The sequence below is a fragment of the Cucumis melo genome, chromosome 12, assembly GCF_025177605.1.
Source record: "Cucumis melo cultivar AY chromosome 12, USDA_Cmelo_AY_1.0, whole genome shotgun sequence".
NCBI classification, from domain to species: domain Eukaryota; kingdom Viridiplantae; phylum Streptophyta; class Magnoliopsida; order Cucurbitales; family Cucurbitaceae; genus Cucumis; species Cucumis melo.
The window spans coordinates 18,684,764-18,702,721 of NC_066868.1; the positions used below are offsets into that span (position 1 = coordinate 18,684,764).

A 17,958-nucleotide genomic window follows, 5' to 3' on the forward strand; every position below is an offset into this window, starting at 1 on the left:
ATAAACAAAATCAACCCACCACTTGGGAAGAAAAAATCTATGAGAATTACAACATTAAAGTTAGTTTCATATAAATGGCAAAGACAATAAATAATCAATGAATAAATAAGACCACAAACAGCTAGTTTCAACTTTCAATAGAGAAATTAAAAAGAGAAAAAAGGGGGTGGGGATATGTGTACCTGAAATATGAAGGAATTGGAGGCATTGTTAAATGAAAATTTGTTGGTGAATGAGTGATTGAAGCTGCTAGAATGACCTGATTTTCAAATTAAAAAAAAAAAAAAAAAAAAAAAAAAAAAAAAAAAAAAAACCCTTGAAAAGCATAACATCATCAAGATCCATAGAAGAAAACCCATTTTTTGCCTTATTAATTTCAATAATATTGCTTTATGAAAATCTCTAAATTAAAAGAGAATTCAGCAAATTAAATCAGATCATGCTGGCAGCTTCAACCTCTCAAACCAACACATATAATCCCCAAAATCTCAACCATCAAGAGAGAGAGAGAAAGAGAGATGTCAAAGAGAGATGTCAAAGAGAGAGAGAGAGAGAGAGAGCTATTTATTTGTAAAAAAGAAAAAGTGGAGTTTGAGATCCAAAAGACTAACCCTTTTAAGGATTTTTGGAAAAGAAAGGATAGAGGTAGCCCATATTATTGCATCTTTCAATTTAATTAAACTTTTTGGCACTTTTTTTCCATTATTAAATTATGATAAATACCCTATGTACAACCTTGCTTTCTAAACTTAACATCAAAGTTTCGAAAATTACCATAGAAATACTTTAAAATTCTGAATGAAAACTAAGATAAGAGACCTTTGTAATAGTGACTTCTTAAATTATATATCATTTAACATGACCTAAAAATAAGGTTTAGATCAATATATTATTTTAGATTATTACGATATAGTTCAAAATCATGATTTTTATTCGAATTCCTGAAAAGATATACAAATTAAGATTAAAGATAATATTGTGATATTTGAAATATATGCAATATTGTCGAAACAAAAGGAAAAGTTATTAAAGGGTATTTATTATATTTTTGAATTATATAATACTATATTTTAAAAAAATAAAACATTTGTTGTAGTTTTATACTTGTTGCAGAAGGAGAGGAGAGAGAGAGAGATGAATGGGTGGTGTGGTTTTGGTCCTTTTACAGCTATGATACTGACTCATTGATCCTCTTTCAAGTTTCAATATCAAAGTCTTTGATGAGTGTTTTTAAATTTGGTTATTAATATATCCTTTAATTTCTCTCATTAATTAAATTTCAATTCAAAAGGGGACCATTAATTTCTTTAATTCAATCCAATTTCTTCCTCCAATATACCTAACTTTCAAAGTTTCAATCTTCTATTTTCTAATTTTTATAATTCTATATATACATATACATATTATATTGGAAACTAATGTTTTTATTTTCCTTTACTTCTAAAATCTTAATTTTCTTCTTCCTCCATTTTCTTTTCTACTTTAGTTTATTTGGTTAAGATTTCCCTTCTTTTATTTGAAATTGTTACTAAACAAAAATTTTAAATACCCATATTTTCAAAAATTCTTCTGTAAGTAAGAAAATATTGAGAATTTACGACGCTATCTTCTATGTTATTGATGAACCATTAATGTTTTCTAGTTATTACTCAAAATAATACAATTTATAAATTCCCCTTAACTACCTTATTAACTATTTCAATATATTTATGATGATATATTTATCTTTAAAAAAAAGAAAAAGAAAAAAGAAAAAAGAAATATGTTTTAGAGTTAAGGAGAAAAAAAGAAAAAAAAGAAAAAAAAAAAAAAAGGAAAAAGCTGTTGTGAGTATGACCTTTCTAAATAGCAGGCATAGCTACATAGGTTTGATAGTCAAATTAGCATAAGCTAAACAAATCAATAGTACACTAATATTGTCTTTAATTTCCCTCTATATATATATATATATATATATATTTCATTTTCACAATGTAACTTATTTTGGAGGACTGGTTGGTGAATAATAATCCCAAATAATAATAATAATAATAATAATAATAAAACCATAATTCATATATCTTCTAAAATTTAGTCAACTAATTTTGGTGGTGTCATAAAACTCTTTTAAGTTTGAAACTTTTAAATCAAAGTGTATTTAGTAACTATGAATTATAACCAACTTGAAACACAAACCTTTTTATTTTAATTTTAAGTCAATAATGGGTTTTCCATATATTTAATTAATTAAAATATGATTTAGAGATAACACGATTATTGGTTTTTTTCCTCCTTTTTCAAAATTGAACAACCATATGAAAAGTATATAACAACTGAAAGTTTTAGGACTTATGTAATCAATCAATAGCTTTCCTAAGAAATTGGGATATAATTTTGGAATTTAATCGTTATTCATTATAAAAAAAAAATAATCTCTTTCTTAATAGTTTAATTACTAAAAATCACTTGACATTTTATTTCAAGTGATTGACCCAAAATCCTGCTTAGAGTAATCTATTATTTTTAAAGAAAATCTTGTTAATATGCCATTTTTAATAATAAAATTGTTAAAATATCATTTTAGTTGGTTATATTTTATTTAAACCTCTATATTTTCGCTCAATTTAAATTCCTATAATTTTAATAAATCTTAATTTTGATTGGTTTAAGAATTTTTTTTCTTTCTCAAATATAAACTTCAAACTCTATTTTAAGTGGTTGTCAAAACAATATTAATTTTTTTTAATTAAATTAGTTAAAAATGTATTTCTAATTCACGCCTTTTAAATCTATAATTTGTGGATATATATATCCAAAAAGTTTTAATAGAAATGTAATAGAAAGTAAAGAGGAATTAAAATTAAACAAACGACTAAAATATTATTTTAACTTAAATTAAGGAGGTTACAATCCCAGGAACATTTCTTAGGTAGGTAGGTCTAATTTGGTTTGTAAAAATCTCAATTTTGATTTGATTGGACAACTATAATAAAATGAAAACTATATATATATATATATATATATATATTAAAAATTGTGAAACAATTAAAAGTAAAAAAGATTTGAAGGTAATTAATATATATATAAAAATGAGGGATATATATATAGATGAAGGGGGGGATAATTGGGATGTGTTTAGGGTAGGTAGAATTAAGGGGGAGTGGGGTATATAGAAAAAGAAAGTGAGTGATTTAAATAAAAACAGTTGGAATAAATTAATAATAATGGGTAAGAATTATAAGGCAATGAAGAAATGAGGGAAAGTTGGTGGAATGAGTTGAGAGGGCTACATTTTTGTCCTTAGCTTTGGGAGGATCTTCTGTCTTTTAGGTCACTGCCCTTTGATTTTGTTGACAAACACAATGGCATGTGAACAAATTTCTGTATGGGAAGGACCACCACCCTTCCAAATTACTTTTCTTTTCTTTTCTTTTCTTTTTTCCTTTTTTTTAAGTTATCAATTTGATTAATTTTGATTACATTGTGATCACATGCTTTTGCCTTTTTTTCTTTTTTAACTTTATCTCCTAAACAGTTTTTGTATGATCTTGATTTGATTAACAGAAAGGTGCATGTGTGGTTGTGAATAATTTCAACTAATCCATAATTATATATATATATATATATATTTTTTTTTTGTTTGTCGGAGTTTATAGAATTTATAATTATTTGTAGATTGAATATAAGAATTTGATGGCTATGAGTTGAGTTTTAATTGCTTTTGAGTTATTAGTTTCCAAGTATGCTATTGAGTTCAATTAGTTGAAATTTGATGCATCTGATTCTAAAATTTCAATTTCGACCATGCATGTTTTGATAATTACTTCACCCAACTCCTTTTGTTTATTTATCTTTCTATATTCCTAATAAAATAAAATGTGAGGTCCACAACAATCAACAAATGCCCTTTTATTGTTCAATTTGGTTGCATGTTCGAAAATTATATTAAATCCACTAGAAGTTGATGCTAATTTACACTAATATTAAATATCTAATAATCGCATACTAGTGCTTACACTAATTTTAATGACAAGCATTCGAGTTTCATCAACCATCGGGAGGAGAGGAGGACGTTTACTCTCTTGCTAGGTGATGGTCTATCAGATCCAAGTTGCTCTTTGACTAAAACATTGCTTCAATTGCTTCCGAGACATGTTGCATGCATCTCACTTAGGGGTGTAAGAATAATCCGAGTAATCCGGCAATCTAAACTATCCAACCCATATTATATGAGTTGGATTGGGTCTCGAGTTGGAGGATTGAAAATTTTGGGCCAACCCAACCCAACCCAAATTAATATATATATCATTCATTTATTTAATAAAAATCAAACAATCTTATGAGTTCGAATTTTTTTTTTCTTAACTTGATGTGAAACATATTTCATTTATGCTCGAAGATTTCCATTTAGAAATGAAAAATATAATAATAATACAATCCGACAACTCAAACTATATATTTACGGGTTGGGTTGAAAACTTAATTCAATTATTCAGGTCAGCATTCCAACTAACCTGAAAATATGGATTAGGCTAATAATGTCTCCCAACCCAACCTATTTACACTCTTAATATTGCCAATGAAGTGAAAATGAAGAAGGTGTTACAAAGGTGTCCACAAGTGAAGATGATTTGGTATACCCGTGACCCATCGTATCCTTCTCTATAAAATATATATGTGGTTTGCGTGTAAATTCATAACTAAATGATATGTGTTTTTTTTTTGGAACTGAAACCCTATAATACAGAACCAAATTAGATAAATTATTTTTGAATTATATCCAACCAAATTCTTTATTTACCCTAATTTTTAATTTGACTCACATGGCATTTTTTGTTTATTTAAATATGTATTTTATGTTAACAGATGTGATTGTGAATGGGTCTGTAGACGTTTTGGTTGTCTCTTATATTGTTATCCCTTTTTAATTTGAAGGTCTGACTTAAATTTTTATAATTGGATTATCTATATTATCTCCTAATTTAATTTTAGATTACTTTTTCCTATCTAAACTATATCATTTCTTTTATCAATTATTATAATTATTATTTGTTACTTTTATTCTATAGTGCTAACCTATTATTGAGATAATTTTTGTTCATTTTTATTTATTGAATAATCGTAGTGACCTGTTTGTTTTGAACCAAGGATGTGCTTAAAAAAATGTGTTGTAATATATATATGGTTTAGGGTGGATAGCTATGAAAAAATGTTTTTCAAATAAAAAATATATAAATTTTGTTTTACACCCTTGAAAAAATGAAAAAATGATTAATTCAAAGTGTAGTATACTCAATTCAAAAATTACATTTCGGATGCTATTTCTTGAATTTCTCAAATTAAAAGTTATTACTAATAGCAACTATTATAAATAGATGACTTTGATAGCTGTTCTCAATCTCTATCCGTTGTTATCACTAATAACTACTATCGACAATAATTTTCTATTTTCTACCATTACAAGTAGAATTAGTTTTAAATATTTGTTATCACTAATATATATTTCTATTTTCTATTTTCTACCATTATATATCGTTATCACTAATATATAATAATCAAATGAACGGTAGTGAAGATACCAATTAGTTTCGATTAATTTAAAAATGTAACAATATTTTAAATATTTGTTGAAGTAACCAAGTTTATCATAGTCTATTAGTGATATAAGTTAATCATTAGTAGATCATGTTACAAATATTGGTCTATCATTAGTAGACCATAAATGTTGAATGACAAAAGACGTATATGGCTAATAAACTTTGTTATATTTACAATTTTTTTAAAAATGTTGTTAGAATTTGTTATCCATAAAACTCTTGTCCATTATAATTATCCAATATTAAAATTATAAAATGAATCCATTTGAATTGATTTAAGAAAAAAATGTTTTTTAAAATATTTATTTTTATTTAAGCACTTAATTATGATTATAAAATGTCTAAAATACGCTTCAAAAGTTAGTTTGAGCAGTTATTGAACACTTTAATTTTTTTTTCAAATTGACTTAATTTTTTAAATTAAACATTTGAAAATGTATTTCCTATAAAGTGCTACAATTTATATCTTCCATGTTTAAACTTTTCTTGTATGATTCATAGCCTAAAGATATATGTCTACATTATAACTGATAAAACTGTTGAACATTTTACAAAATACGGACATTTTTCAAATATAGCAAAATTAGTTAAAATATTTACAAATATAGCAAAAGTTTATACTATCAATGATAAACACTAATAGAAGTTTATCAATGTCTTTGAGTGGCATTGTAACGGCCCAACTATTATAAAACTAGCTTAGATCATTACTTTAACAAAAAGATACTTTAAAGTTCAAACCAGAACAAATAAAATAAAAACTTTCGTTCATAATAAGAGACCAAATCAAATAGTTAAAATATAACAGATTATAAAATCTATTCCAAAAATGAATATCAATAAAATTTAATTCGGGCCCTATCTCAAATAAACATGAAAATACAAAAGTGTTTATATTTTAAATCAAAATGAAATGTACAATAGTTCTAAATATAAAACTCATCGCAATCAATAAAACTTGAAAACAAGAAAAACATTAAGCGAAAGCATTTGAAAGGTTCCCATATGACATTCACGAGTCCTTCTTGTCCCTCGTCTATTTTCCTCTCATATTACCTTTCCCTGAAAAAGTTAAACATGGAAAGGGTGAGTATAAAAGTATATCCAATAAGAGACTCAAAACTATTAACTTCCTATATTAGAAGGTACCTTGCACCATAATAATCTTGTGATCTCATAGAATACATGTCAATCAGTTAATTATCCCGTAGTGAATAGATCTTGTAGGATTCACCTAATCAGTCTAGTGATCTCATAGGATACCATGCCTATAAGGTACACTATCCTATAGTTAAAGTTAACAGTTTCCTCTTAGTCCATACAAGTTCATTCAAATTTAAACAGTCCAAGATAGTCAAATCACAATATGATCAAAACTATCAACAATACTCCAATTCCAAGAATTCATTAACAACCCTTAAACAAAATAATATGACTTAATTCCAAAAATTAATTTAGCACAAAAAAATTAACATCAATTATAGGGCAGATTTTACTTGACGTTTGTTTCGCGTCAAGTATAGTTAACATTTACTTGACTTGAAAATAACATTAAGTATAGTCAACATTTTTATTTGACACACTCTAAAAATGTCAAGTATAAAAAATATAAAGCATAAAAAAAGTATAAAAATAGTTTTTATTTCCCTCGTTTCATTAAATAAATTTATTAAAACAAACTTAATAAAATAAACTTAATAATATAAAATTATTAGAATAAATTTATTATAAATTATTTTAGTAAAGATATTTATTAAAATAAATTATTTTATTAAATCTACTTTATTAAAACTTTCCCTCCAAATCTTTCATCTCCCCCTTTCCCTCCTAAAAACCCTCACCACATGCCAAAAACGCCATTCTCTCCCCACTTCTCTTCATCTCCACCGCTGATTGCTCACATGTCTCCATCTCCACCGATCATCGATCTATCTACACCGGCCGCCAACCACACACGCGATTCTCTCTATTTTCAGAATTTGGCATTTCAATTCTCTCCGTTCTCATCACAGCGACCCACAAATGCACAGTTGATGGCAATTCTCATCACAACCGATGACAATTCTCATCACATCACAGCGACGCACAGCCCATGTGATTCTCAGATCTTCACCTTCGCTGTAGTTTGTTCTATTTGCTGGTATTTCTCTTCTCCTCTATGAACTTCAAGTTTGTTGCTTTCTTTATTACATTTTGTTCTAGCTTATGCCACTTACTTAATGATTCATAGTTTTTAGTTAGTGGACTCTTCGGTGACTTATAATTTGTTTTAATTTACTGTTTGTTTGACTTCTGGGTGACGTGGATAACGTTTGTTTTGAACTTCCATGGTAAAGATGCTACTGATCTACATTTGAATGTGATGTTTGACTAAAATGTTTATGGGACTAAAATGTTGATGAATTTGTGTTATTGTTGAAGAAATAAGGCATGCTCTAATACATGGCGTGATTTTTTATAGATGTTTAAAAGTTGAAACCATGTTGCCAATTAAGTTTGAGACCATTTTAAGTAAGATTTTGGTTGTATTTCTCGATTGAAGTTTTGAAGTGTTTTTAGATCAAACTACGAGTTTAATGTGGTGAATAGGAGTTTTTATAAGTTAATTTTATCTTTTGGTTTGAGATTGTAAAGTTTGAAGTTCAGTTCGTTTATGTTTTATGTTAGAATCCTTGATTTGAGACTACTCTAAGCCTTGATGAAGAGTAAATTGTTTGCTAATTTGAGCTTTGAATTGATGTAAATGATCTTACTACTAGAACACTTAGGCTAGACTAGGATTTGTTTGTTGATAGGATAGTAAGTTGCATGAGTTCTTAGATTGTTACTTGTGTTAGGTAAAAGCTTTAAGGTCGATGAAAAAGGAGGTGGAAGTTACTAGTGAACCATCCAATCTACCAATACAATTGAAGTATATTCTCAGATATGCTGAAAGGGTAATGGTTGAGGGGTCTTGTTTTTCCTTTCAACTATCTCCTGAGCTATTTGGTATACCTCGAAAGAGTGACGTTTTGCAAGAAGATGTCATTGATTTTTGCAACATGCAAAAAGTAAAGACTTTATCAATGGTGGCTTATATTACGTAAGTAAATCTTACTTCTTTATGATATATATATATATATTCACACTTTTTATTTAGTAATAATTTGATGTGTGCAATTAATTTATTATAGGTATTTCTACACACTCATTATTGATTTGAAGAAGGTTTCAAAGTACGTTTTTGTAGATCCATCTCTTATTCCAGCTAGTCATAGTACTATGAGATTAGAGCTCGAAACATCTGTAGTAAATTAATGACTTCCAAACAAGTTCAATTGGTAATTGCTCCTTATAATCCCAGGTAAGTATAATTTTTATCAATTCAAACTTGCATTAGTACCAAAATACTAATTACTTGCATGCATATATATATTTCATTTAGTGATCATTGGTCATTAGTAGTCATTAATGCATATGATGATGTAGTGTACCATCTTGACTTATTGAGAACAAGCTCCCGAGATGATATCAAATACGTAACGAATATGTAAGTTAACTTTGTTTATGTTTCTTTTTTTTAATCGCTAAAAAAATTAGTTCATTTTGATTTATACTATACTTTGGAAAATCTAGGGCCTTGACGATCTTCTAATATTAAAAGAATTTACAAAATCAGAAAAACAACATTTTAGAAAATGGTAAAGGTAAATATATTTATAAAATTATTTACAACTGAATTTTGCACTTAATCTAATATGCATTGTTATTTGGTTATGTTATAGTCTCCTTTACAAGTAGGTACTGTTGAATGTGGATATTATGTCATGAGATATATGCGCGAAATCGTGAGTAAGGACACAAACATTATTATTGATGCGGTATGTTTTTAAACTACTGATATTGTAACATTATAAATAGTATAATATGACTAATTTTTAGTTTTAACAAAGTATCTACTCGACTTTTTATGTTTTATAGATTGATCCAAGAAACTCATACTCACAACTTGAATTGGATGAAGTATGAGTGGAATGGGCTGAATTTTTAGCTCGGTACATATGATAGACACACCTAGATATGATCTTAATTTTGTAAATGGCTAACATATGGGAATGCCCATAACCTTTTTTGTGTAAATGTTTTGTTCATAGTCATCATGCTTATATACATGAGGCAATAGATGCAAGTGGATAGACTTTAGTTTTGGTATAGAACACATGTTTTTCATTATATAAGATATCTATTATTATTGTTGATTTTGGAATAGCCACAAATAGAAAATTTTAGTTTACTATATTTGGATTGGAATTGTGTAATTGTTGATGACACTGCTGAGAAGATTGAAACTATTGTTGGTTTACTTATTATACTAAATTATTTGTATTTTTTTTTTTTGTAACTACTGGTTGGAAAGTTTATTTTGTTGATGGATATGTTTTATTGAAATGAATGTATCTAATGCAGGAAACAAAAAATGGGAAATTTGTATATTTAATATATTAATAAACAATATACATGACGTTAAATATATGTCAATTATACTATCGTATACTATCTTACTTGAATCAAATATACTATTTTACTTGACGGATAAATAGTGTTAACTATACAATTTTACTTGATATGTAAATAGTGTCAAGTATATTATTTTACTTGACGTGTAAATAATGTCAAGTATACAATCTTACTTGACGTGCAAAAGGTGTCAAGTATAACATTTTACTTGACACGTAAAAGAAGTATACGACCTTACTTGACACATAAAAAGCGTCAAGTGTGACAGATTACTTGACGTTAATACAATATCAAGTAAACGTATACTTGACGTTTTTTCAATGTCAAGTAATCTAACAATACTTGATAGTCGATTACTTGACGCTTTAAAAAACGTCAAGTAAAGATTTACTTGACACTGTATTAACGTTGTCGCCACGTATCCGAGATGATGTGGAACGGACGACGTCCCTAAGAAGGGTTTAATTTTAAAAATGAAAAAAAAGGGGAGTTGGCACCAATCTTTTTTACGGTGTGATTGGACACCGAAATAAATTAAATCATTTTAAATAAAATAAAACTGGTCTACAAAAAAATTAGAGTTAAGTTCGGGAGTCATTTGTGTACGAGAAAAGTGTCAGCACCCCGTAACACCCGTTTAGAAAACGGTGGCCAAATTTAATGTCTTGAATAAAATTCATTTTTTTTTAAAAAAAATTATGTCTTATTTCATTGCTCAACACTCCAATATTTGAAGCAATGATCCCATAAAATAAGTGGGATACACCAATTAATTAGACTATATTGAGGAAAAATTCCTCACCTTAAGAGAATGAGAAATTATTACAATTTTTCAAATTTTATCATAAGCTAGTCTTCGAATAAAGGTTTTCTTTAAAACATTGACTAAATTTATTTTTTCTTGGGATCAAATCTCGGACTTCCAAAGATATTGATCTCTCACCTCAAGAATCTAGAATTAATGAACTCCCAGAAATATTTAGATTCCATCGTAGGATTTTTTTAGCGAAATCGATATGAGTTATTACAAGAAAAAAAAAGTTGATTAGGAAACCTTATGAAATATATATTTAATTTTGAGTTTAAAAGAAATTATTTTAAAGAAAAAAATTCTAAATGGTTTAAAGAAAAGAATTTAAAAAAAGATTTCAAAATAACATGCGATTATGGTTAAAAGTATTTTAAAAATTTCAAGAAATTTTTAATGAAGGTCAAATAGAAATAACAAATCATAAACCAAATCAAATATACCACACAATAAATTAGGCAAATAATTTAGGATATTAATGCATTCATATATGTATTTAAGGTCATATAATAATTATTATTAGGATAGTAATGAAAATAAAAAGAAAAAAATAATATAATAGTGAATAAAATAAAGAAATAAGAGAAAAAGGAAAGAAGAATGAAAAAATAATAATAAATGATTTAAATAAAGGGAAGGAAAAAAAGAAAATAGAGGATGGTAGCCGAGTGACTGCCACCATAAAAACATAATGAAAATAATAAAATAATAAATAGAATAACAATAATAATACTGATAATAATAAATGTAATGATAATAATTGTAAATTAAAAAATGTAAATAGTAAAAGAAAATAAATAAATAAATTAATAATAATAAGAAAAAAAAGAAAGAAAGAAGAAGACAGAAGGGTGTGCCGCCACACTAATGAAAAAGAAAAAATTTATAAAATAATAATAATAATAAATAAATAAATAATAAAATGTAAGTAGTAAAAGAAAATAAATAAGTAAGTTAATAAATAAGTAAGTTAACTAAAATAAAAAAAATAGAAAAACTAAAAAAAGAATGAAACAGAAGGGGCCGCCACCCATGAAGAGAAAAAAATAAAATAAAATAAAATAATAATAATAATAATAATAATAATAATAATAATAATAATAATAATAATAATAATAATAATAATAATAATAATAATAATAAATGTAATAATATAGTAATAATAATACAAAAACTTTTTCTTTATATCTTTTTCTTTCTTTCTATTTTTTAGAGAGAAGAAAAAGCTTAAAAGACCCTTCTTTTTATAGAATAACAATAAAAAAAAGTGTAAAAAAAAACATAAGAAAATTTCCTTGTACATTTCTTTTCTTTCTCTTTACGTTTAAATAAGAGAAGAACAAAAACAAGAGAGAAGAACAAAAATAAGGATTCAATCCCGAAAAAAATGCGGATCATCGGGAATAAATTCTTGTCTAATGCAACTTCCAACTAAGTTTTTTTTTTTATAGAATTAGATTTAGGGTAAAAAAAGAGAGGCAATATGAAGATAAAAATAAGAAGAATAAAGCGAAAAAGCTAAGAATCCACATTTTGCAGAGGACAGGGATTCTCTCTAAACACTTTTTTTTTTAAAGATTCTCTCTAAGCCAAAAAATTTTCTCAGAGATTCTCTCTAAAAAAAATTTTTTCTCCCCTTTTCCAAATGAACAAAGGTCCTATTTAGACCCGGGATATAACACAAATTAGGAAAATTAAATATTATGTGATTTTATTAAATTTCTTTTTTCTAAAATATTAAAAATGTGATATTGAAAGATTTTGTTCAAAATAAATTTATATTTTTTTTCCTAATATGATAAATCAAAAAAAGATTTTGTATAAATAAATTAATTTGTTTGTTTCCTAGAGTGATAAGTCAAAATTGATTTGATTTTTTAAAAAAATAATAGATGTTCTCATTAATGGTTTTTATTTCCCTTTTAATAAAAGATTTTAAAAATAATAATAATAACAATTATCATAAGATTTTATATTATTACAAAAATAAAGTTTATCTTTTTTTCTTTTTTAACAAAATGAATAAATAAAAAATCTTAACCATTACTACAATTAATATGTTTTTTTAAAAAAATGTAGGATAAAATTAGGTGGCTACAAACGTCAAATAATCCAATTTCTGTAGTAGTGCATCATCACGATTGGAGCTTAGCGACAGATGGAGGCTTCGTCGGATGGTGAACGATGGATAGTGAAGGGAAAGGACTGCTAGGTCACGAGGAGGAAGAAGATGAACGAGGAAAATGAGGGCAAGAACGCAACACGAGGGTTACTTATTTAAAATAATAAAAAAATATAATATAATACTTTATTATTATTATTATTAATTATTATTTTTCCTTTTCCTTTTTTCCAACATAACAAATCCCTCTTCTCTTTCCTCAAACTTATTTCCCACAATATCCTTAATATATATACATACATACATACACATATAATTATCAAATACTTAACAAGATTTCGACTCTTCAATTTAATTAAATAAACACCCAAAAATTTAAAATCTTAATAAAATAAGACAAATAGGTTGAGAAAATACCTCAAATTTTGGGGCATTTCATTCTTCCCTCAACGAACTTTCGTCCTAATCCTTGAACAACGCTAAGTAATGGGCTCTTATGTCATCTTCTTGCTTCCATGTAGCCTCTTTAACTTGATGATTCTACCAAAAACTTTTAGTAATGCAATCCCTCTGTTACGAAGCATCTTTACCTCTCTAGACAAAATCTCAAATGGTTGCTCTTCATAGCTCAAATTCTCATCAATTTTTAATGGTTCGTAATCCACTACGTGAGATGAATCTGCCACATACTTTCTCAAAATTGAAAAAATGGAAGAGATCATGGATAGTAGATAGCGATGGTGGCAACACCAAACGATACGTTACAGAGCCAATTCACTCCAAAATCTCAAACAATCCAACAAAATGAGGACTCAACTTCCCATTCTTTTCGAATCGCAGAACACCCTTTCATAGGTGCCACTTTCAAGAACACTTTATCTCCCACATCAAACTCAAGATCTTTGTGTCTTACATCATCATAACTTTTTTATCTACTTTGTGTTGCCTGCATACATGCTCTAATCTTCTGTATAGCCTCATTAGTTGGCCGAACTAACTCAGTGACCAATCAATCTTTGCTCACCAACCTCATCCGAATAAATAGGGGATCTGCAACATTTACCGTACAGAGTCTCAAACAATGTCATGCCAATGGTAGCTTGGAAACTGTTATTATATGCAAACTCCATCAAATGCAAGTCAGAGTCCCAACTCCCTAGGAACTTCAATGCACAAGCTCATAGCATATCCTCCGAAATTTGGTTCAAATGTCAGTTTGACCATCAGTCTCTAGGTGAAAAGTTATACTGGAATCTAACCTTGTGTCTGAGGTAGACTTAAGTCCTTTCAAGAAATTAGATGTGAAACAAGCATCTCTATTAGAAACAACCGATACAGGCACTCCATTCAATCTCACTACTTCCTTCAAATACAACTGTGCCCACTTAGTCGATGTATTAAGTAGCTCTTCCTAGAATGAAATGTGCTAATTTAGTGAGTCTATCCACAATAACCCATATCATTGTGTGACCCTTCACTGTTCTGGGCAAACCTATAATGAACTCCATCAACACATTCTGCCATTTCCATTCTGCATACATTCAAAGGTTACAACAAACCTGCTGACTTCTGTCTCGGTGCTTTCACCTGCTGACACATGAAACACTTACTAACAAAATTTGCTACTTGTCTTTTCATATTATGCCACCAGTAAACTCATTTCAGGTCTTAGTACATCTTGGTACTACCAAGATGCATAAAAAATGGAGACTTATGAGCTTTAGCGAACAAATCTTTCTTAATTTCACTTCTATAGGCACACACAAATGTCTCCCAAACATGAGACCACCATCTGAAAGATATAGAGAATCCATCAATTTGCCCCAATTCTACAAGGCGGCACTTCTCACTCAGATAGGGATGACCATACTAAGCATCAATAATTCTTTATCATAAGGTTGGTTGTACACTATTAACCGAGCCAACTATGAAGTGACTTCCCCCTACAATTACAATCCCGACTCCTTCAAAGTCTAATGCAACTGAGTCTGACTAGTAATAAGAGCTGCTGAATGGGCTATTTTCCTGCTAAGAGCATCAGCTACCACGTTAGTCTTACCTTAATGGTACAAGATCTCATAGTCATAATATTTGACCAACTCTAACCATCTACATTGTCTCATATTCAACTCCTTCTGGGTGAAGAAGTACTTCAAACTCTTGTGATCTGTAAAGATATGTATCTTCTCACCATACAAATAGTGCCTACAAATCTTTAATGAAAAAATCACTACTGCCAATTCCAGATCATGAGTAAGGTAGTTTTGCTCATGACTCTTCAACTGATGAGAAGCATAAACAACTACTTTACCTTGTTGCATCAGAACACAACCTATTCCCTTCTTAGAGGCATCATTGTAAGTCACAAAACTCTCAAAGCCATCAGATACAATAAGAACTAATGCAGTAACAAGCTTCTGCTTAAGATTCTGAAAATTATCTTTACAGACTTTGTTCCAAACAAATGGAGTTCACTTCCTAGTCAACTGAGACAAAGGAGTAGCTACACGAGAAAAGTATTCTACAAACCGTCAGTAATAGCCTACTAAACTCAGAAAACTAGGAACCTCACTGATTGTGGAAGGTCGATGTCAACAGGCAACATCTTCAATCTTTGCTGAGTCCACAAAAATACCATATCTAGATACTACATTGCCTAGAAAAGGCACTTGCTTCAGTCAAAACTCACATTTTGAAAACTTTTCATACAATTTGTTGAGTATAGTGTGGTATAAAGAAATTCTTTTTTAATGTTTTTTAATACGCATTTAATTTTTAATTTTTAATTATGTTGAATTTTTAAATTTTTAATTGAATATGAAATTATCTAAAATATTTGAATAACCATTTAACTAAAAGGGGTCATCAAATTAAAAGTTGCTTTCCCAAATCCCTTTTTAAAAACTCATTTTGAGTTGTCCCAATACACTACACATTTTATTAAAATGACTAAACTTTCAACTTAAACACTTGAAATTTCAAATCAATGCATTTCAAATTAAAGAAAATCAAATGCTATGAACACGTGGTTGATATACACAAGACATCACCCTGATTTTTTTTTATTTACGAACAATTAAATAAAATAAAATAAAAATTTTATATTAATTTAGTGTAAAAAGTGGTTTTAGAATTAGAATATAAGTTAGAAGTAAACAAGAACTTAAAATACAATAGTTTGTTTACCATATATATATATATATATAATTTAAATGTTTTGAAATTGATGTTGTCAATTGTTAGTTGGAGATATAATCAAAAGTGACAATGCATGTCTTCATGTTTCTTGTTTGAGATTAGTTAATCAAAGAAGATTATGATGTTTGCCATGATCCAATGTTTAAACATATATTAATCTTAACATGGTTACCATAGGAAACATATCACATTAGTTGGTTCACTAAAGTCATTGTTAGGATGGAGAAAACTCCATTAATCTCACCTGCCCATTAATTAATTGTACTTCCCCTAATTAACAACCATCATACTCTTTAATTTGCTTCAACATCACTCCATCTCTCTCACATGAACAAAAGGATGGGAGTTGGGGGGGGGGGGGGGGGGTCATGTGAAAAATCATATGTTTAGAATATTTGAAATCTATATTTTAAAAACTAAGACATTGATAATTATTGGCCCAATGTGAATGAAGGAGATGGGATTTTGCATTAATTAAAAACCATGTTTTTTAAAAATGAAAGAAAAATGAATGCCAAAATAAGAAGCTTTCCCGTTTGCTAATATTATTATATATTGCTTGGTCTTTTGATTTGACCTTGGAATTTTATTTCATGGAAACTAGATTCATTTGGAAATTCAATCCATTTAGATGTTTGCTGCTTTCTTCTATAATCCAATACTTTATTCATTTTTGTTATTACTTTTAACATTCAAATTATGGTTTGTTAAGACCTCTTACAATAAATATAGTAATTTTTTTTAATAATTTGAAAAGAATAATGTTTGTTTAGTGTGTATGCACGTAATAATTGTAATAATTGTAATGGGTAATAATTTTAGAAATAATAATATTAAGTATATAGTAAGATTGTTTAAAAATAAATTGAAAAGTACAGCAAAATCTATTAGTGGTAGACTTTTATCATTGATAGGATAAATAATTGATAGGCTCTTATCATCTATCAGTGATAGACTAATATCTGTGATATGTCTGTCAGTGATTGACTTCTATCATTGATTGATTTTGACATATTTTGCTATATTTGAATTTTTTTAAAAATATTATTAGATATGCTAATATTTTAAATCTAATTTTTATATTTTCAAGTATCCCTTTATTCGATTATTAATTATTTTTTAGTTTTTTTAAAAATGAAGTCTACTAACATTATTTTCATATATATCTAAATTTCCTTGGTTTTATTAGCTATTTGTTTTATGGTTATTTGAAAGTCAAGTCAAATTTTGAATATTGAAAAAGTGATTATTTAGACACTCATTTTGTTTTCTATTTTTAGTTTTTTGAAATGAAATTTATTTCTTCTTCATAACATGATTTTAGTGTTTATTAAGTGCAAGAGTTCAATTTTTTAGTTAAAATTAAAAAACAAAAATAAAACTTTAATTTTCTTTTTCAAAAAATTGGCTTGATTTTTTAAAACATTGGTAAAAAGTAGATAACAAAACAACAAATTTATGGTCAAAAGATTTTTTGTAAGCTATTTTCAAAAAAGAAAAAAAACAAAAAAAAAACCCATAAAATCATGTGGTTACTAAACGTTGCCTTAAAAACTTGATTTTTTCTTTGAATGTTGACTAAGAATTCAACTTTTTACACCAGAAAGATGTACAATATTGCAAGAGATTGAAAGAAAATGATCTTAATTTTGAAAAACAAAAACTAAAAAATAAAATATTATCAAATTAAACGAAGATAGTAAGCATTTAGCATGTAATGATCTTGATCAATGATTCATCATGTTGAATTAAATACC

The 17,958-nt window shown here is 27.6% G+C and overlaps 1 long non-coding RNA gene and 1 other non-coding gene across 6 annotated transcripts; one reads left to right on the forward strand and one right to left on the reverse strand.

The window, feature by feature from the left end:
• Nucleotides 1–231: 231 nt before the first annotated feature.
• Nucleotides 232–464, reverse strand: MIR167D (microRNA MIR167d). The gene is made up of 2 exons (NR_120779.1): nt 314–464; nt 232–284 (listed from the first exon to the last, which is right to left on the reverse strand). It is a non-coding gene; the product is annotated as a microRNA MIR167d (primary transcript).
• A 6,930-nt stretch (nt 465–7,394) lies between these two features.
• On the forward strand, nt 7,395–9,772 carry LOC127144514 (uncharacterized). 5 transcript variants are annotated; one of them, XR_007816265.1, is made up of 5 exons: nt 7,395–7,716; nt 8,414–8,658; nt 8,750–8,919; nt 9,045–9,105; nt 9,192–9,772. It is a non-coding gene; the product is annotated as an uncharacterized LOC127144514 (long non-coding RNA). The 5 variants fall into 5 exon arrangements; XR_007816267.1 differs by having other exon boundaries at nt 8,750–9,436; nt 9,537–9,772; XR_007816268.1 differs by having other exon boundaries at nt 8,750–9,262; nt 9,341–9,772.
• The last annotated feature ends 8,186 nt before the right edge of the window (nt 9,773–17,958 follow it).